The sequence below is a fragment of the Castor canadensis genome, chromosome 14 (genome assembly GCF_047511655.1).
Source record: "Castor canadensis chromosome 14, mCasCan1.hap1v2, whole genome shotgun sequence".
NCBI lineage: Eukaryota > Metazoa > Chordata > Mammalia > Rodentia > Castoridae > Castor > Castor canadensis.
Genome location: NC_133399.1, coordinates 25,434,189 through 25,450,893, shown reverse-complemented (window position 1 = coordinate 25,450,893; position 16,705 = coordinate 25,434,189). Strand labels below are relative to the sequence as shown.

Here is a 16,705-nt window from a genome sequence, read left to right as displayed (position 1 = left end):
TGACGTCTACTTACCCGGATCTATGCAGGGCATTCTGCACGAGAGCCGCGGTGAAGGCAGGTTAGTTATCATCTGAGCGTTGTGACCACACAGCCCTGGGTCACTGATTCTGCTGCGCTTGCCGCCCCTCCTTCCCTTGCTTGTCAAAATGCCCTACAGGTTCAGGAGGCTTGGGAGGCAGAGTTTGGATGGAGGGATTCTCCATCCAAACCTAGGGCTACAGAGGGGCGGCCAGCCAGGCATGGTAGCCCAGCTGCCCCTGGGCCTGGAAGCCTCCACATAGGCAGCAGTGGGACTGCTGCAGAGGAAGAGAATCACGGTGCCCAGACGATTATTAACCTGGGTTCACGGTGGCTCTCGTGCACAATGTCCTGCATAGATCCGGGTAAGTAGACTTCAGGGGACATCAGTTCACCAGAGGACGTCAGTGGGTCAGGGTCACTTAGGGAAGGAGGAGCCTGCGTGTGAGCGCAGGGTCCTCACAAGCCTGGATGGCCGCCGCCGCCACTACCACTGCCGCCTCCCTCACCTTCCCGGCAGCAAAAACCGCCTTCTGGGTGTATCCCCGCTCTTACCTCCGACCTCGCTGTTCTCGCCATTCTCACTGCCCTCGCTGTTCTCGCAGTTCTCGCCGTTCTCACTGCCCTCGCTGTTCTCGCAGTTCTCGCCGTTCTCACTGCCCTCGCTGCCATTGTCGCCTTCCCAGCCTTCGCCGCTTCTGTGAAACGCCCAACAGGTAGCAAGGGGGAGGCTGGGGAGGCCGAGGCTGGGATTTCCCAGCTAAAACGGGCGCACGAGAGTGGCCAGCCAGACCTGGTAGCCCAGCGTCCCCGGGCGCCGCCTGTCTGCCCCTCTAGCCCCCCGTGGGTGCAGCAGTCTTATTGCTGCCAGTGTCCAGGCGTCCCTTACCTGGCCTGCTGAGGCCAAGGACAGCTAGGGTGCTGTGGGTCACCAGTGGTGAGGTTTGCAATGTGTCAGCCTTACCCACTTGAGGAAGTGCCTCAGTGTGAATCCTCTGCCCACACAGCTCTGGGTCCCTACTGCTGAGGCCCTGGCCACCTTTACCAGCTGTGCTGCCCTGTTCTCTCTCACCTCTCTTGCCTTAGTTTAGTTGTCCTCCCAACACTTTCTGCCTTCTCCCCTCTTGCTGCCTGCACTGACCATGCTTCCTTTGCCTCCCTGGTGCCCCTTACTTGCCATAGCCACCTTTGCCAACTTTTCCATCCTCGTTGCCATCTCGGTGTTTGGAGAGATAGGTGGACATCAGGGGCACTACAAGCCTTAGGTTCATTGACTGGAAGAAGTGCCTCTGGGTGAGTGCTGCAACCACACAGCTCTGGGTCAACTCTGTGGACACCATGGTCTCTTTCGCCGCCCTTGCAGCCTTTAGAGTATTAGCCGACTTAGAAGCCAAGGCAAAAGCCCAACAGGTAGCCAGCCACTGGGTGGCTGGGAAGGCAAAGAGTGGGGTTGTCCAGCAAAACACTGGCCACTGAAGGAGGCCAGCCCGAATTTCTAGCCAGGCACATGGGTCTGCAGCAATCCAGCAATGCCAGTGTCCAGGCAGCCCTCCCTGGGACAGATGAGCCAAGGACCATGAGGAGCAAGGAGGACACCAAGCAGAGGCCAGGACAACAGCAGCTGTGTGTGGTGGCAGGCCAGCAGCGATGGCGGAAAGAAAGTAACTTCTGCATCTGCACTTGGGGTCGAGTTTGCTGAGTTCGAGGTAGAGTTGGAGATGAAGATGGAGGAATCCTCTGAAGACCGTCTGCACAGTGAGTTTCCAGGATCCCATGGAGTGACTGGAGTTGGGATGCAAAAGAAGCAGGAAGACACCTGGAGAACTAGGAGGGGAACACCATGGGATAAGTTTGGTATGCCTATTCTCCAGGCACACAGAGACAATGGCTGCTGGAAGCCAAGCTGGTCCACGTGGGAAAGTCCTGTCCAGCGAGATGATGGCCCGAGGAGCCGCCTTTGACTCGCAATGGCAGAAAAGAGCTCCCAGTTCCACAGGATCCAGCATAGGAGCCAAAGGGCTAGAAGGTTGTCCAGCATGCACCTACAGCCCCGAGCCTGCAGGAGGCCTTAAGTACAGTTCCTCGTGTGGTCCACAAGGAGACCCAGGACGAGAATATCCCCAACCAGGTACCTCCCAGGATGTCCAGGCCCTTGGCCCTGTGGCTGGGCAGAGGGAACATTGGTGGCTTCAGAAAGCTTGCATGATCCTGAACACAGAGGGGCAGGCTTGCCTTCCTCCCCTCCCCACTGACTTTCACCGGGCCTGTCAGAGAGCCATGGGATGCCAGGACTTTGGACTCTAAGTGTGGCCAGTGATCAAGAAACCTAATAGTATCACAGTATATGTTTGATAGGATGGATCTATTATCTGACGGTTGGGGGTTTCTGGGCCAAACTTATTTGTCTTCAGAAGGTGTGCCCCCGAGCAGGTCCTGGCCAGGGGCAAGAGAGTGCCTGGCATAGGCTTTGACCCGCCTTGCCAGAAAATCGCTCCCAGTCCCAAGGGCTCTAGCCTAGGAAGCAGAAGGCTAGAGCTTTGTGCAGCATGGACCTAGAGTCCCAAGCTTACAAGGAGGCCTTAGGCATGGCTCCCCTTGTGAATCATGAGGAGACCCGGGCCAAGCCCGTCCCCAAGCAGCCGCCTCCCAGGCTGTCCTGGCCCCTGGCCCTATGTGTGGGGAAAGGGAACTTCGGTGGCTTGAGAGGTTCGAATGATCCTGAACACAGAGGGGCAGGCTTGCCTTCCTCCCCTCCCCACTCCCTTCACCTGGCCTGGCCAAGAGGCATGGGATGCCAGGACTTTGGACTTTTTAAAGTGTGGCTAGGGACCGAGTACCCTAATATTGTTGCTGTGTACGTTTTGTAGGATGGATGTATTCTCCGAATGGGTTGGGGCAGGAGCGATTCCTTGTGTCAAGTCCAAATCTGCTTCTTGGGTGGTACATTGCTTAGATCACCCCCAGGGCCTCTCCCCTTCCATTCCCTCACCCCCTCTTCCCCATCTCAGAGCATTCACAAGAGGTTCCTCTTTTGGCTGTCACACAAGGATATGGAGTCCATCCACCACACCCCCTCACCTTGGTCTCCTTCATTCACCCTCCTCCCTCCCAGGAGAAGCCCACCTTCCTCCACCCACCACCCCACCCACCACCCCACCCACACACATACTGTCCTCTGTGTATTGCGGCTTCTTTCCTAATTCCTCTTTATGTGGATGTCTCAAGGTGCTTCCGCTCGTGTTCCCACCGTCAGTCTTGTTTAATTTGGTCCCTTCAAACCCTTCTGTCGCTCTCCCTTTCCCCTTTCTCCTCTCAACCCCGCATTTTCAACAGCTCTCAATACACATCCTCCTCTCCTTGGCCTGCCCAGTTGTAGGTTTCCGGATTTTGGTGAATCTCCATCAACCTCTTTTCCTTTTCCTCCTTCCCCGAGTCCACTGCAGTAGTTGTACTGTTACAAACGTGTTCCAGATAGAAGAGGGTCCGCCATCATGTGTGTTTTGGTTCATGTGTTGATATGCTAGATCTATGTTCCTGGTATGAGAGAAGGTGTATGGCCTTTGTGTTTCTGAGCCTGGCTTGCTTCTCTTCACGGGGTATGTCCCCATTGCAGCAGTTCCCTATCGAAGAAGGTGTCATTCGTTATTCCTCCCAGGGAGATCAAAGTCCTCTGCATTCCAGCGTGGCACATTTTGTTGCTCCATTCCTCAGTAGGAGACCCTGGGGTCATTTCCCTACGTTGAATTTGGTGCCTAGCGCTGTGCTCACCATGGGCGTGCAGGTGTGTCTAGCGTATATGTGCTTTGGCTCCGTTGGGTGCATACCCAGGGGACTTACCCCTGTATCATCTGATGCGTCTCTCTTTCCCTTGAAGAGAACACTCAGCCCTGCTTCCCATAATGATTTTAGTGGTTCGAATTGCCACCAGCTGTGTGCAGGGGTTCCTGCTTGGCGGAATCTTGGCCAGCATCTGTGGCTGGTCTTGAAGGGCCCTGGGATAGTTTCAGTGCATTTGTATTTTCTTCCCTGGAATGATTTAGTCATGATTAAGATGAACCAGATTTATTCCATGATCACGCTGCCTCCATCCTATGTAAGTTGCTAAGGAAGCGTGTGCACACTGGCAACACACGCAAACAGACAAGAGTGTTTCAGTGTTTATTCTCCTACCAGCCAGGCTAAATAGAGCGTTGTTGATGTTGTGTGAGGATTTGCTTGGCTGGGAAGTTGTAAAAGAGGTGAAGCTGTGGTGAAGGCGGCAGCGGCTTCTGCACAGGAGGTCAAGCCTGCCGAGTTCGAGATGGTGTCGCAGATGGAGACGGAGGTGGCCTCTGAAGACATCACAATGGTGAGTTTCTGGGGTCCCTGGGGTGTGTGCGGTTGGGATGCTGGTGAGGCAGGACGGACAAAGCGAGTTGTTGTCGGGGAGGGCCCTGGGATACGTTGGGCACGTGGTGGAAAGGGGCTGAGGAAGACAACAGGGAGGCTGGAAAAGTTGGGCTCCAGGCTGTTGGTGGCCAAGCAGGTCCCCGTGGGCTCATCCTGGCCAGGGGCATGAGAGTGCCCGGCCCAGCATTTGACCCGCCTGGTCAGCAAATCGCTCCCAGTCCCACAGGTCTCTAGCCTAGGAAGCAGAGGGCTATAGCCTTGTGCAGCATGGACCTAGAGAACCCAGCCTGCAAGGAGGCCTTAGGCACAGTTCCCTTTGTGATCCACGAGGAGACCCGGGCCAAGCCTGTCCCTAAGCAGCCACCTGCCAGGGTGTCCAGAACTCCGGCCCTCTGGGTGGGCAAAGGGAACTGTGGTGGCTTGAGGAGGCTCAAATGATCCTGAACACAGAAGGGCAGGCTTGCCTTCCTCCTCTCCCCAATCCTTTCACCTGGCCTCATTGAGAGCAGTGGGATGCTAGGACTTTGGACTCTTAAGGGTGGCTGGATACCAAGTATGGCAATATTGCCGGTGTATACGTTTCCTAGGGTGGATATATTCTTTGAGCGCTTGGGTGTGGTGGAAGGGATTCGTCGTGGCAATTCCAAATATGGTTCTTGGGTACATTGCTTAAATCACCCCCAGGGCCTCTCCCCCTCCATTCCCTCAAAGCAATAGTAAGCCTCTTTTATTTCTCCTGGGATGATGGGAAGTGCATCTACCACAACCCCTCACCTTGGTCTCCTCCTTTCACCCTCCAGCCTCTGAGAATTAGCCCACCTTCCCCTGAAACACACACACACACACACACACACACACACACACACACACACACACACACACACACAAACTGCCTGTATACTATTTATAGTAGCTTCTTTCCTGATTCGTTTTTATGCGGATGCCTGAAAGTTTTTCTACTCTTGTTCCCGTTTTCAGTCTTCATCCCTTTGGTTCCTTCAATCCCTTCCGTTGCTCCCCCTTTCCTCTTTCTCCTGTCATCCCCCCAGTTTTCAGCTGCTCTGAAATACAAATCCACCTGTCCTCAGGCCTGTCCAATGCTTAAGTTTGTGGATTTTGCTGAAACCCCATCATCTTCTTTTCCTTTTCCTCCTTCTCTGAGGCCTATGGAGCAGTTGCACTTTTACAAACCTGTTTTGCCTAGCAGACGATCCACCATCATTTGTGTTTTCCTTGTGTGTTTATCTGCTTTATCTCTGCTCTGTGTGTGAGTGAAACTGTGCAGCCTTTGTGTTTCTGAGCCTGGCTTACTTGTCTTCGCATGGTGTGCCCCAACTGCAACCATTCCCTCTCCATGCTCCTGTCATTTTGGGAGGATTTGCATGTGAAAACCTGGGATAAGTTTGGTGTTTGGTGGGCCACGCCTGCGGAAGTCAGGAATGCGGCTGGAGAAGTTGGGCTCTGTGTTCTGCCTCCTCTTTTCCCACAGTTCTGCTATGAACGTGGGTGTATAGTTATCTCTACTGTGTGGTGTGCCCCAACTGCAGCCATTCCCTCTCCAAGCACGTCCTGTTCATTGTTCCTCCCTGCGAGATCAAACTGCTTTGTGTTCTAGCACGGCAGGTTTTCTTGATCCATTCCTCAGTAGGAGGCCTTGGGGGTTGTTTCCCTAGCTTGGATTTGTTGAATAGCGCTGTGCTCAGCACGGGTGTACAGGTGTGTCGATTGTATATCGGCTTAGGTTCCTTTGGGTGCATGCTCTGGTACGTATCCCTGTATCATCTGGCGCTTCTCTCTTTTGCGTGAAGCAAAATCTCTGCCCTGCTTCCCGTAATGATTTGAGGGGTTTGATGGGCCACTGAGTTTGTGCGAGGGTGCCTGCTTGGCAGAATCATAGCCAGCCTTTATGGCTGTCAGGATGAGCCTAGGGATGTTGTCAGTGAATTTGTATTCTCTCTCCTGGAATGCTTTAGTCACAATTAAGGTGAGTCAGATTTATTCATTGATTGCACTTGCCACTTCCCTTCAAGTTGATTGGGAAGCGTGTGTGTGGACAGAACACACAGACGCACACACAGACACACCTACACATGCACACACACACAGACACAAAAATACAGCCTAAGAAATAGTGTTTTAGTGTTTATTGACTTCCTAACTGTGTTGAGTGGAGCATTGTCGATGCTGTATGAGGATTTGTGTGGTTGGGAAGTCATAAAAGAGGTGAATTTTGGCAGGCTGCATGCCTGCCAGGTGAGCAGCCTGCAGGCGAAGGGGAGGTGGTGCCCCAGCGTGCTTTGTGTGCATCTGTGGTGGAGAGGAGAGCTGGCAGCTGTTCCGTGAGGTATGTGCTGACCAGATGGGGGGAGAAAGATATTGGGGTGAGGGGGTTGATATGGGGTGCATGACAGCGGTTGGGCTGCTGGAGAAGCAGGACGGACAAGGTGAGGTGTTGCCAGGAAGGGCCATAGGATACGTTGGGTACGTGGTGGAAAGGGGCTGAGGAAGACAACAGGGAGGCTGGAAAAGTTGGGCTCCAGGCTGTTGGTGGCCAAGCAGTTCCCTGTGGGCTCATCCTGGCCAGGGGCATGAGAGTGCCCGGCACAGCATTTGACTCGCCTGGTCAGCTAATCACTCCCGGTCCCACAGGGCTCTAGCCTAGGAAGCAGAGGTCTAGAGCCTTGTGCAGCATTGACCTAGAGAACCCAGCCTGCAAGGAGGCCTTAGGCACAGTTCCCCTTGTGATCCATGAGGAGACCCGGGCCAAGCCTGTCCCCAAGCAGCTGCCTGCCAGGGTGTCCAGAACTCCGGCCCTTTGGGTGGGCAAAGGGAACTGTGGTGGCTTGAGGAGGCTCGAATGATCCTGAACACAGAAGGGCAGGCTTGCCTTCCTCCTCTTCCCACTCCCTTCACCTGGCCTTGGGGAGAGCCGTGGGTTGCCAGGACTTTGGACTCTTAAGGGTGGCTGGGTACCGAGTATGCTGATATTGCCAGCGTATACGTTTCAGAGGCTGGGTATATTCTCTGAGCGCTTGGGTGTGGTGGAGGGATTCATCGTGGCAATTCCAAATACGGTTCTTGGGTACCTTGCTTAGATCACCCCCAGGGCCTCTCCCCCTCCATTCCCTCACCACCCACCCCGTCTCAAAGCAATCATAAGAGTTTCCTTTTTGTCTGTCCTAGGAGGATGGGAAGTCCATCTACCACAACCCCTCACCTTGATCTTCTTCTTTCACCCTCCACCCTCCCTGAAGTAGCCCAGCTTCTCCTGACACACATGCAACACACACACACACACACACACACACACACACACACACACACACACACACACACACACAAACACCCTGTCCACCAGTTATAGTAGCTTCTTTCCTGATTCCTTTTTATGCGGATGCCTCAAGGGTTTTCTACTCTTGTTCCTGTTTTCAGTCTTGTTTCCTTTGGTCCCTTCAATCCCTTCCATTGCTCCCCCTTTCCCCTTTCTCCTGTCATCCCCCCATTTTTCAGCTGCTCTGAAATACAAATCCACCTATCCTCAGGCCTGCCCAATGCTTAAGTTTCTGGATTTTGCTGAAGCTCCATCATCTTCTTTTCCTTTTCCTCCTCCAAGGCTCATGGAGCAGTTGTACTTTTACAAACCTGTTTCGTGTAGCAGATGATCCACCATCATTTGTGTTTTCCTTGTGTGTTTATCTGCTTTATCTCTGCTCTGTTTGTGAGTGAAACTGTGCTGCCTTTGTGTTTCTGAGCCTGGCTTACTTGTCTTCGTATGGTGTGCCCCAACTGCAACCATTCCCTCTCCATGCTCCTGTCATTTAGGGAGGATTTGCATGGGAAGAAATCCCTGGGATAAGTTTGGTGTTTGGTGGGCCTGCCTGTGGAAGTCAGGAATGCAGCTGGAGAAGTTGGGCTTTGTGTTCTGCCTCCTGTTACCCACAGTTCTTCTATGAACATGGGTGTATAATTATCTCTACTGTGTGGTTTGCCCCAACTTCAGTCATTCCCTCTCCAAGCACGTCACTTTGGTTGTTCCTCCTTGCGAGATCAAACTGCTTTGCGTTCCAGCATGGCAGGTTTTTTTGATCTGTTCCTCAGTAGGATGCCTTGGGGGTTGTTTCCCTAGCTTGGATTTGGTGAATTGCGCTGTGTGCAGGTGTGTCTTCCATTTCAATTGCCTTTTTCAGTGCCCTTGCAGATTCTTGTCTTCTTTTGGGAGGCACAGCTGTGTCATGTGTTGAGATGTAGGGCAATTTATTGTACAAGACCTAATGTGGGATGGAGACAGAAGTTGCTCGTTTGTGAACGAACATGGAAGGGTGGCCTCAGAGTGCACCTGGGCCACTAATTTTGACAAGGTTTGTGTCCAAAGTTGGGTTTGAGCTATTTCCTGGGGTAGTTGCAAAGCTTGGGAAAGCCGTGGAGGCCCTTCAGCCTGATGTTGAACTGGGAAGGAGTTAGACACTGTGTTGAAAGCAACAGCTTCAGGTTGGGCAGTGAAAGGCTTCTCAGGGACAAAGACAGTAGCCACCAAGGGCTCACGGTGCAGAGGGGCAGGCCCCAGAAAAGTTTCACATACTTCTCCTGCACTGTGTTCTCCATATCTGTGGAATAAGAGAGCTGTTGAGAACTAGGAAGCTTCTATGGTTTCCCTTTCATGGTCCAGAAGGGGTTTGGCCCACTGTCTCGCTTGCTGCCTTTTGAACTCAATATGTTGCTCGGAAAATCCAGGAGGTACTCTGTGGTCATTGGCAGGAAAAATGACCCCTTTTTATCTTTATTTTCCCATAGTTTCATTTCCACTCTTTTGGTGGTCAGTGTCTCCAAACGTTCCTGTACATTTTGTTTTATGAAGGATGGCCCCTCAACCTCTGTGTGCCAGGGTGAGTCGTCTCCTGTGGAGGTTTTCCATGTTCAGGGTGACAGATATTCCTGGCAGTGTTTTTCACATGCCCAGGTAGGAAAAAAGAATGCCTTGGCAGTTGGCCACCACCAGAAGAGGAATGAAATGGGACAGTTGCAGCAGTCAAGGCCTGAGATGTTCCTGACAAGAGATGCCAGATATGAGGTATCTGGAGGGGAGGTCTGGGGGACAGCCCCCATGGGATTCCTTTCAAGTTATACTGGTCTTTTTGAAGTTCTACTGATAGGGGTGAGGCCCGACGCAGGTGGCCCCGAGTCAGAGGAGCCTGGGAAGGCAATGGTGAGGAGGTGTTTGGAGAAGGATTTTCCACACTCTGTCTAGGTGTCTTGTGGTCTGTGGCAGGACCTGTCCTCAAAACTTTCACGGTATCACCGTGTAACAGTTCATGCAAACCCATCTTTGACATGGAGTTTCTCTAGGTAGCTACAGGAGACAGGAGGCACAAGATGTAGCCAGGCTAGGCATGGGTGCACACCTAAATCCCCAAGCCCCTCTACTGCCCAACACATTCACTTCAGAAAGCCCTTTCCCATACCCCAGCACTGTGATCACATGTCACTGCAACCTTGAATCTGTTGCAAGATAACCTTTAGGCCTGGGATCACATCGTAGGTTTCAGTAGGAAGATAGGAACAAAGAAATGACAAATTCCTTACCTTTCCAAAATGAGAGCCAGGTTGTGAGTTTCCTCTCGTTTTCTGAGGCAATGTCTAGTTACTAGAAATGGAGATTAGGTTATGGTGAAAAAAGAGTAAGTTGGGATATTCCATGAGGATAAGTGGAATTTCCCTTAGAGAATCTGGTATTAGACTCTGGATCCCAAACAACAGGGTCCAAGGCCACAGAGAACTGATTATGTTAGCAAGGCACACGGAGGGGCCACCATTTATCATGTATGTGGTGTTCTACTTCCACCATATGCCATTGTCTTCATAACCTCCCTGTGAGGTGAGAATGGATGGGTCATCTCAAAGAGAAAACTCTTTCACTTCAGAAAGTTTGTTCACCTGTCCACTGGTGAACCTGGAGGGCCCACCTTAAAATCAAGACAGTATTGCTACACAACCTCCCATGACACCCACTACCGGGCCAAAACCATCCCCTAGCACATTACTGTTTTGCTATTCACAGAACCTAGGAAGTCTTTTGGGTTCTTACTTCCTTCCCAGGCAACTCCCTCTCGGAGCTTTGTAACTGCCATCCTAGGAGATCTGCTTCTGGTTGGTTAGGACCAGGGAGATCACATCACCAGTGGGAAGGATGTGCCAGCCCTACCTTTCAGGATGGCAGCCTTCATCCTGTTTTTCTTCTGGCCCTGTATCACCTGATGCTAAAAGACAAGAAAGTAAAAGGCTGAGGCATCTCTCTCTGTCTCGTCTCCCTAGACAACTTCAGACATTCCTTGTCTTAGATAATATGACCTTTTCCCTTCCTTTTAATCATAATGTGGGTAAAAATGTTTTCTGTCTGTCTTCTTTAGAAAACCCAAGTCAGATTTCTCTGTGAGCTACACCATGGATTCCCCAGTCACTGTCCCTCTGCTCCAGACCACAGACTTTGTCCCACAGGTGCCTCTAAGTCTCCAGTTGGGGTTGAATCCCTGAGGCCGGAGATCTCTCCATCCTCTACCAGAAGTCTCTGAGGGACTCAGCACAGCCCTCAGAATCAGCCCAACACAGAGGAAAGACCCCTAGACCCCTGCCATGGCAAGGAGACTGGTGAACCAGTTCTCAGGGTATGGTCTTCCCCCAAGATCCCCAACTCTGAGGAGTCCTTTCCTTGGCTCCTGATCTACGGTAACTTCACCCTAGCACCTGGAGCATACCACACATATGGTCTGTGAGCTCATGTACACGACCAAGTGCCCACACCAGCTCTTCCTTGACCTGCCACTGCAGCAGAAGTGTGCTCAAATCAAGTACTTCTTGATTTGGAAAAGTAAAGACAGTACAAAAAAGAGATTCCTTGTTTGTTGGCCTGGTATGCAGGTTTCTTATCTTCCTCGGGGTCTTTTTCCCAGCAGGTGGTGAGAATGGATAACTCTTAAAGCAGAGCATTGATAGGAAGAAGAGTTCCAGTCCACACACTAAGGCAAGGATCATATCCATTGCCTAGATGGTGGTGCTGGGGTTCAGGCACATGTCGCTAATGCTATTCAGAGCAAAGAGAGAATTCTCCATTATCTAAATCGCACTGTTGCTCTCAAGCAACTGAGCTGTGGGAGTTAACCTTTGGGAGTAGGCACTAGGTGACAGGCCTGCATCACAGAGCTGTGGTTTCCTCATCACAAAGGGCTCCTGAGAGGAGGATGTGGTGATGTGAGGAAGAGGCTGCACCACAGCCCCTCCCCCATCCTCAAGCCCAGCACATCCTCTCTACTTTTCTGCAGCCTGATCAACCTGTCAAAGATGAGCATCAGTTCATTTTCTGTTCCCTTCTCCTTGAACCCAGACATCAGCTGCTTCCTGGGAGATCTCTGCTTGGAATCCAGCTCTTTTGTAGCTTTTGTAACACTGACTTGTCTCTGCAATTTTTGTTGTTTCAAATGGTTTTGCACTCTCAAGATCTCTATGTGAACTCCCGATCTCCCAAATAATGTATTAATTCCTTGCATCAACTTAGACATCAAAAATTAATTTCCTTTACATTTATTTATCTTGGTGAATTTTCTTTAAAATTAAAAAAGCCCATTTTTTATTTCATTTTATTATCTTCCGCTGTAGGATCTAAAAAAAACTTAATGCTTTATTCTTAATTCACGTGGCTAAATGTAAAACTTCAAATATACTTTCAGAGTATGCTTTTGAATGTTTCTAGAATGTTGCTGCTAAAATCAATTAAAAATGCAGAAAAAACTTTGAAGCTACACACACACACAGGCACACACACACACACACACACACACACACACAACCTTTGAGTAATCCTCTGTTTTTAAATCTGAGAATGTGCGAGTTCTTGCAATGCAAAAGCACAAAAGCATTCTCATATGTTTAGTAGCATGCTCTGTGCAAACAGCAAATTTTTCAGTCTTTGTTTCTCTGTGAATGTATTTTCCCTTCTCTTTTAAAGGATTTGCTATACAAAGAATTCTTGATTGATATTGGTTTTTTTTTCTTTATTCTCTCTCTGTTTACACAACCTCACTATTCTGCTTCCATCTTTCCGACTGGAGTATGGCTTTTGATCTTGTTGTTTTCCCTGTACGTAAAGAAATGTTTTCCTGTGCTGCTTTTTGGATTTTCTTCACCTATCCCCACTTTGAATGTAATATATCGGGAATGGATGCATTTACTCCAGTTTTACTAGGAGCTGTCATTGAATCTAGTGACCAATGTTTTCCATGAAATTTGGTAAAATTTCAGGCATTATTTCTACAAATATTCTTCTCCTCCCTCCTTTTTGCCTTTATTTCTGAGACTCATTCTCTTCATGATGGAATGCTTGATAATCTAGATGTCCTTTCATTTGCAGATAAATACAGCTTTACCTCTCCAAAATCTGTGTACATTTATTTCCACTTTGTGTCTTAGTCGCTTAGCTTTGGCTTCCTATATGATATTGAAAAAATGATGAGAAGTGAATTTTTTGCCTTGTTTATGAGCTGAACTAGAAAGCTTTGAGTTTCTCTTTATTCAGGGTATTGTTATCTTTCAATGTCTTATAGATGTTAATCAAATTGTGGCTGTTCACCTTTATTACTAGTATATTTTTAACATCATGAATAACTGTTGGAATTTTTCACATGATTTTGCTCTTCATCTACTGACCTGAGCATGTGATTTTTTTTCTTTTTGGCACTACTGACATTTTCAACTGAGGACACTGTCCTTGCTAAGCAAGACCTCTATCACTTGAGCCACACCTCCAACATAAAGTTTTGTTCTATTGACTGTTGTTTTGAGTAGTTTCTCAGTGCTTTATTCGCCTGTCATTCCAGCTCTCAATCCCACTTGGATTTATTATTGGCTATTTTTTGCTAATATTTTGTTGTTTGCTCATAATCTGTGTTCATGACAGAGAATGTCTTGTAGTTTTCTGTTCCTATAATATTTTTGTCAGATTTTGGTTTAGAGTAAAGGTAGCTTAATAAAAGGTTAGGATGTAGTATTTCTCACCTCTCTGCCAAGAGAAAGCAAGCCAAATTATACCTGTATGATTTTGGTCAGATGTCTGAAAGGAAGCTGAGAGTAGACACACTCCTTGAGAATGATCATTTCTTGCAGTGTGCAATGGCTATTGTAAGAAGAGACCCATAAAGGGCTTTGTGGATGGCCTATTCACTAGTCATGGTTACTCGAATTTTTTTTGACAACTGGGCTTTTAATCAAGGCCTTACATCGTAGATGGCTCAGTGGTAAGTGGAAAAATGTTCTCTTCTGGGAAGGTATGTCTGGGATTTGCACTGGGCCAGCAAATGTGGGAATGGCTTTATGAACCAGGGGCACAACTGACTTGATGTCATGTATCCACACACATTAGGCCCTCCATCCTTGGAAATACAGAGATGGATGCTTTGCCTATAGTGCAGTCCCTTGCACAGACCCAGGCAGTAGTCCTGTCCTGTGGGTACATAAGAAGTACTTACAGAAACTGATAAAATAAGATAAAATCTAAAGGGACAGGATTGTCCCTAAATCATAGTGACTTGTTAGTGGCCTCCAACCCAATGGCAGTTCTGCTCTTACATTCAGTCCTAAACTTTGACCTACATATAAGAATAGATACACCAAGGACTGCCAGGTTTATTGTATTAACACTTTGCCTAACAGTGAAGGACATCAATGTGATGTGATTTGTGTAGATGCAGTTGCTGTTTTTTGAATTTAGTTTCTATGGCAATAGAACTAATCAAACCAGCACTGTCTAAGTACTTGAGAAGCTAATGTAATGTACTGGGACCTGAAAAGTATGTACAATGAGCAGGGAACCGATTTTGGAGGTCAGGCTACTATGAATTGGCCCCACACATGTGATGTATTATGAAATGTTTGCCTGCATGTATTTCTCAGACAGGAGAGTAGGCACCTCCCTTGGCCAACTGGACTGAAGTCTTGGAGATATGTTAGTACATGTAAATGCACGTATAACTAGTGGGCCTGCTTCCTATCTGGAGCTGAGAGCTCTGTCTCTTTCCCACAGAGCCCTCATGTCAAAGCTGTGCATCAAGATGCTGTACTGCCAGAGTTGATGCTGGCATTAAATCCAGGATAAGGGACAATTGGGTGGTGGCTCACAGGCTTGTCAGACTGAGGATGTGTCAGCTCTTTCACGACCTAAGGTGAGGAATCTCTACCCTTCCTATTTTTATGCTCATTGTTCCTATGGGATGTGGACTTATGGTCGCAGAAGATGCCTCAAGTGGACTTAAAAAATACTCCAAGTATTTTTGTCTGGTATGCTGTTCTGCCATCAGTTTTAATGGACCCCATTCTACTGGCCAACATGTGTTGGATACTCCATGGCATCAGGCTATAGCTGCTGCTGCCATGGTGTCTAACAGAAAGGGTATCACCAGTGCAGCTGTGCTGCATGGTGCAGATTGACCTTTGCAAGATCCTGATAATCATTTCTTTTCCACACATTTTTGAGTCTTTAACTGTTTTTTTTTCTGTTTTCCATAGAATCTTTGCTATTATCAAGACATTACATGTCACACAGGAGGCAGTATCCTGTTTGCTGGAGGGAGCCTTGCCCTGGTGGGAGCATTGCAGGAGTGGGAGCCAGCTTAGGACACTGAAGAGAGGTAGGTGGAGACGTACTGGTGAATAGGTGGGCTTGGGCATGGAATTCCCTGTGTCATGAGCAGGAAATGCATGTAGGGGTGGGCAGGATCTTAGGCGAGTGTGAGTGGGATGGACCAGTGCACTGTGAGGGTGCATGGAGCAGCCTCATGTGCACATGAGTGAGCCTTGTGGAGGAGGGAGTTGGTTTTGGGTACAGAGGAAGGGGGATTGGTGCAATCCTGCATGGATACCTTTGGGGGTGGAGAGATGCCCTGTGCAGGCACTCTTTGGAATGGTGCAGCATCTTAAATGTGGAGCACATGGGGGTCTGAGAGCTGCATCATACTAGAGGAGCATGTGGGGTCAGTGGCATCCTGTGCCTTGGAGGGAGCCAAGCCTTGCAGGAAGCCTCACCCTGGTGGGAGCCACACTGTGGAAGGAGCCACGTAGTGGTCCTAGTCAGGTTTTGGCACAGAGGAAGAGAGGTGAGCTGGAAACCTGCATGGGCATTGATGGCAAGTGTGCAAGGGATGGGCTGGTGTCCTGGAGAGTGCATGGGACAGCCTCATGTGCACATGAGGGAGCCTTGAGGTGGAGGGAGCAGTTTAGGGCACAGGGGAAGGGGTAGGTTCACAATCCTGCCTGGGTTGTCTTTCTGATGAGGCGGTCTCTTACTTGTGGAACACGTGGGGGTCGGGGGTGGCATCCTAAGCAGGGAGCATGTGGGGGAACAGTCTCCTGTGTGCTGGAGGGAGCTTCCTCCTGGTGGGAGCCTCTCAGTAGTGGGATCCAGCTTTGGACAGTGGAAGAGGTGAGGTGGAGACCTACTGGGGAATGGGTGGGACTGGGGCAGGGTCCTTAGCAGGGAGCACATGTGGGTGGTGCTTGGTCTTGCGCGGGTGCTCGTGGGGATGGGCCAGTGTCCAGGGAGTGTAAGGGGGGAAATCTCGTGTGAGCTTGAGGGAGCCTCGCTGGGGGAGGGAGCAGATTGGGGCACAGGGGAAGGGGAGGGAAATCGGCACAGGAGCACTTTTGATGGGGTGGTCTTTTACATGGGAGTATGTTGGGACGGGGCAGTGCCATAAGCGGGGCACATGGAAGGATGCGCTATCCTGTGTGCAGGAGGAATCCTTGCCCTGGTGGGAGCCTTGCCGTAGTGAGAGCCTGGTGTGGACACTGGAAGAGAGGTGAGTTGGAGACATACAAGGGAATGGGTGGGCCTGAGGCTGCATCATGAACAAGGTCCACAAGTGAGAGTGCGTTGGTATCCTGCACGGATGCACATGAGGATTGGCTTGTGTCTTGGGTTAGTATCATGTGCACATAAGGGGGCCAGTAGGAAGAGGTATTTGGTTTTGGGCACAGGAGAAGGGAGCAAAGTGGCATCCTGTGCAGGAGTGCTCAGGGCAGTGGAATCCTGTGTACAGAAGGGGCCAGAGTGGTGGTTGGTGTCCCCAGGCCCTGGAAGTGGGGACTGCAGGCAGGATTAGGACATGGGGATGGGATTGTAAGGCAGTGGCATGCATGGTAAGCGTCATCCTATGCTGAAGAAGGGGATTAGGGCACTGTCGTTAGGAAGGAGGTGTCCTGTGCTGGCCAGTGCCCAGCGGGGGTGGTGGTGGACACACATAGGGATGGGCAGGTGT

General features: G+C 50.0%; 2 long non-coding RNA genes across 3 annotated transcripts in view; both read left to right on the top strand.

The window, feature by feature from the left end:
• LOC141416743 (uncharacterized) overlaps window positions 1-16,705 on the top strand; it is a 124,190-nt gene that overhangs the window by 70,834 nt on the left and 36,651 nt on the right. The window lies entirely within an intron of this gene.
• LOC141416741 (uncharacterized) lies at window positions 46-16,508 on the top strand. Of its 2 annotated transcripts, XR_012441334.1 has the most exons (6): window positions 46-385; window positions 4,194-4,368; window positions 13,560-13,690; window positions 14,476-14,614; window positions 14,958-15,079; window positions 16,182-16,508. It is a non-coding gene; the product is annotated as an uncharacterized lncRNA (long non-coding RNA). The 2 variants fall into 2 exon arrangements; XR_012441333.1 differs by lacking the exon at window positions 13,560-13,690.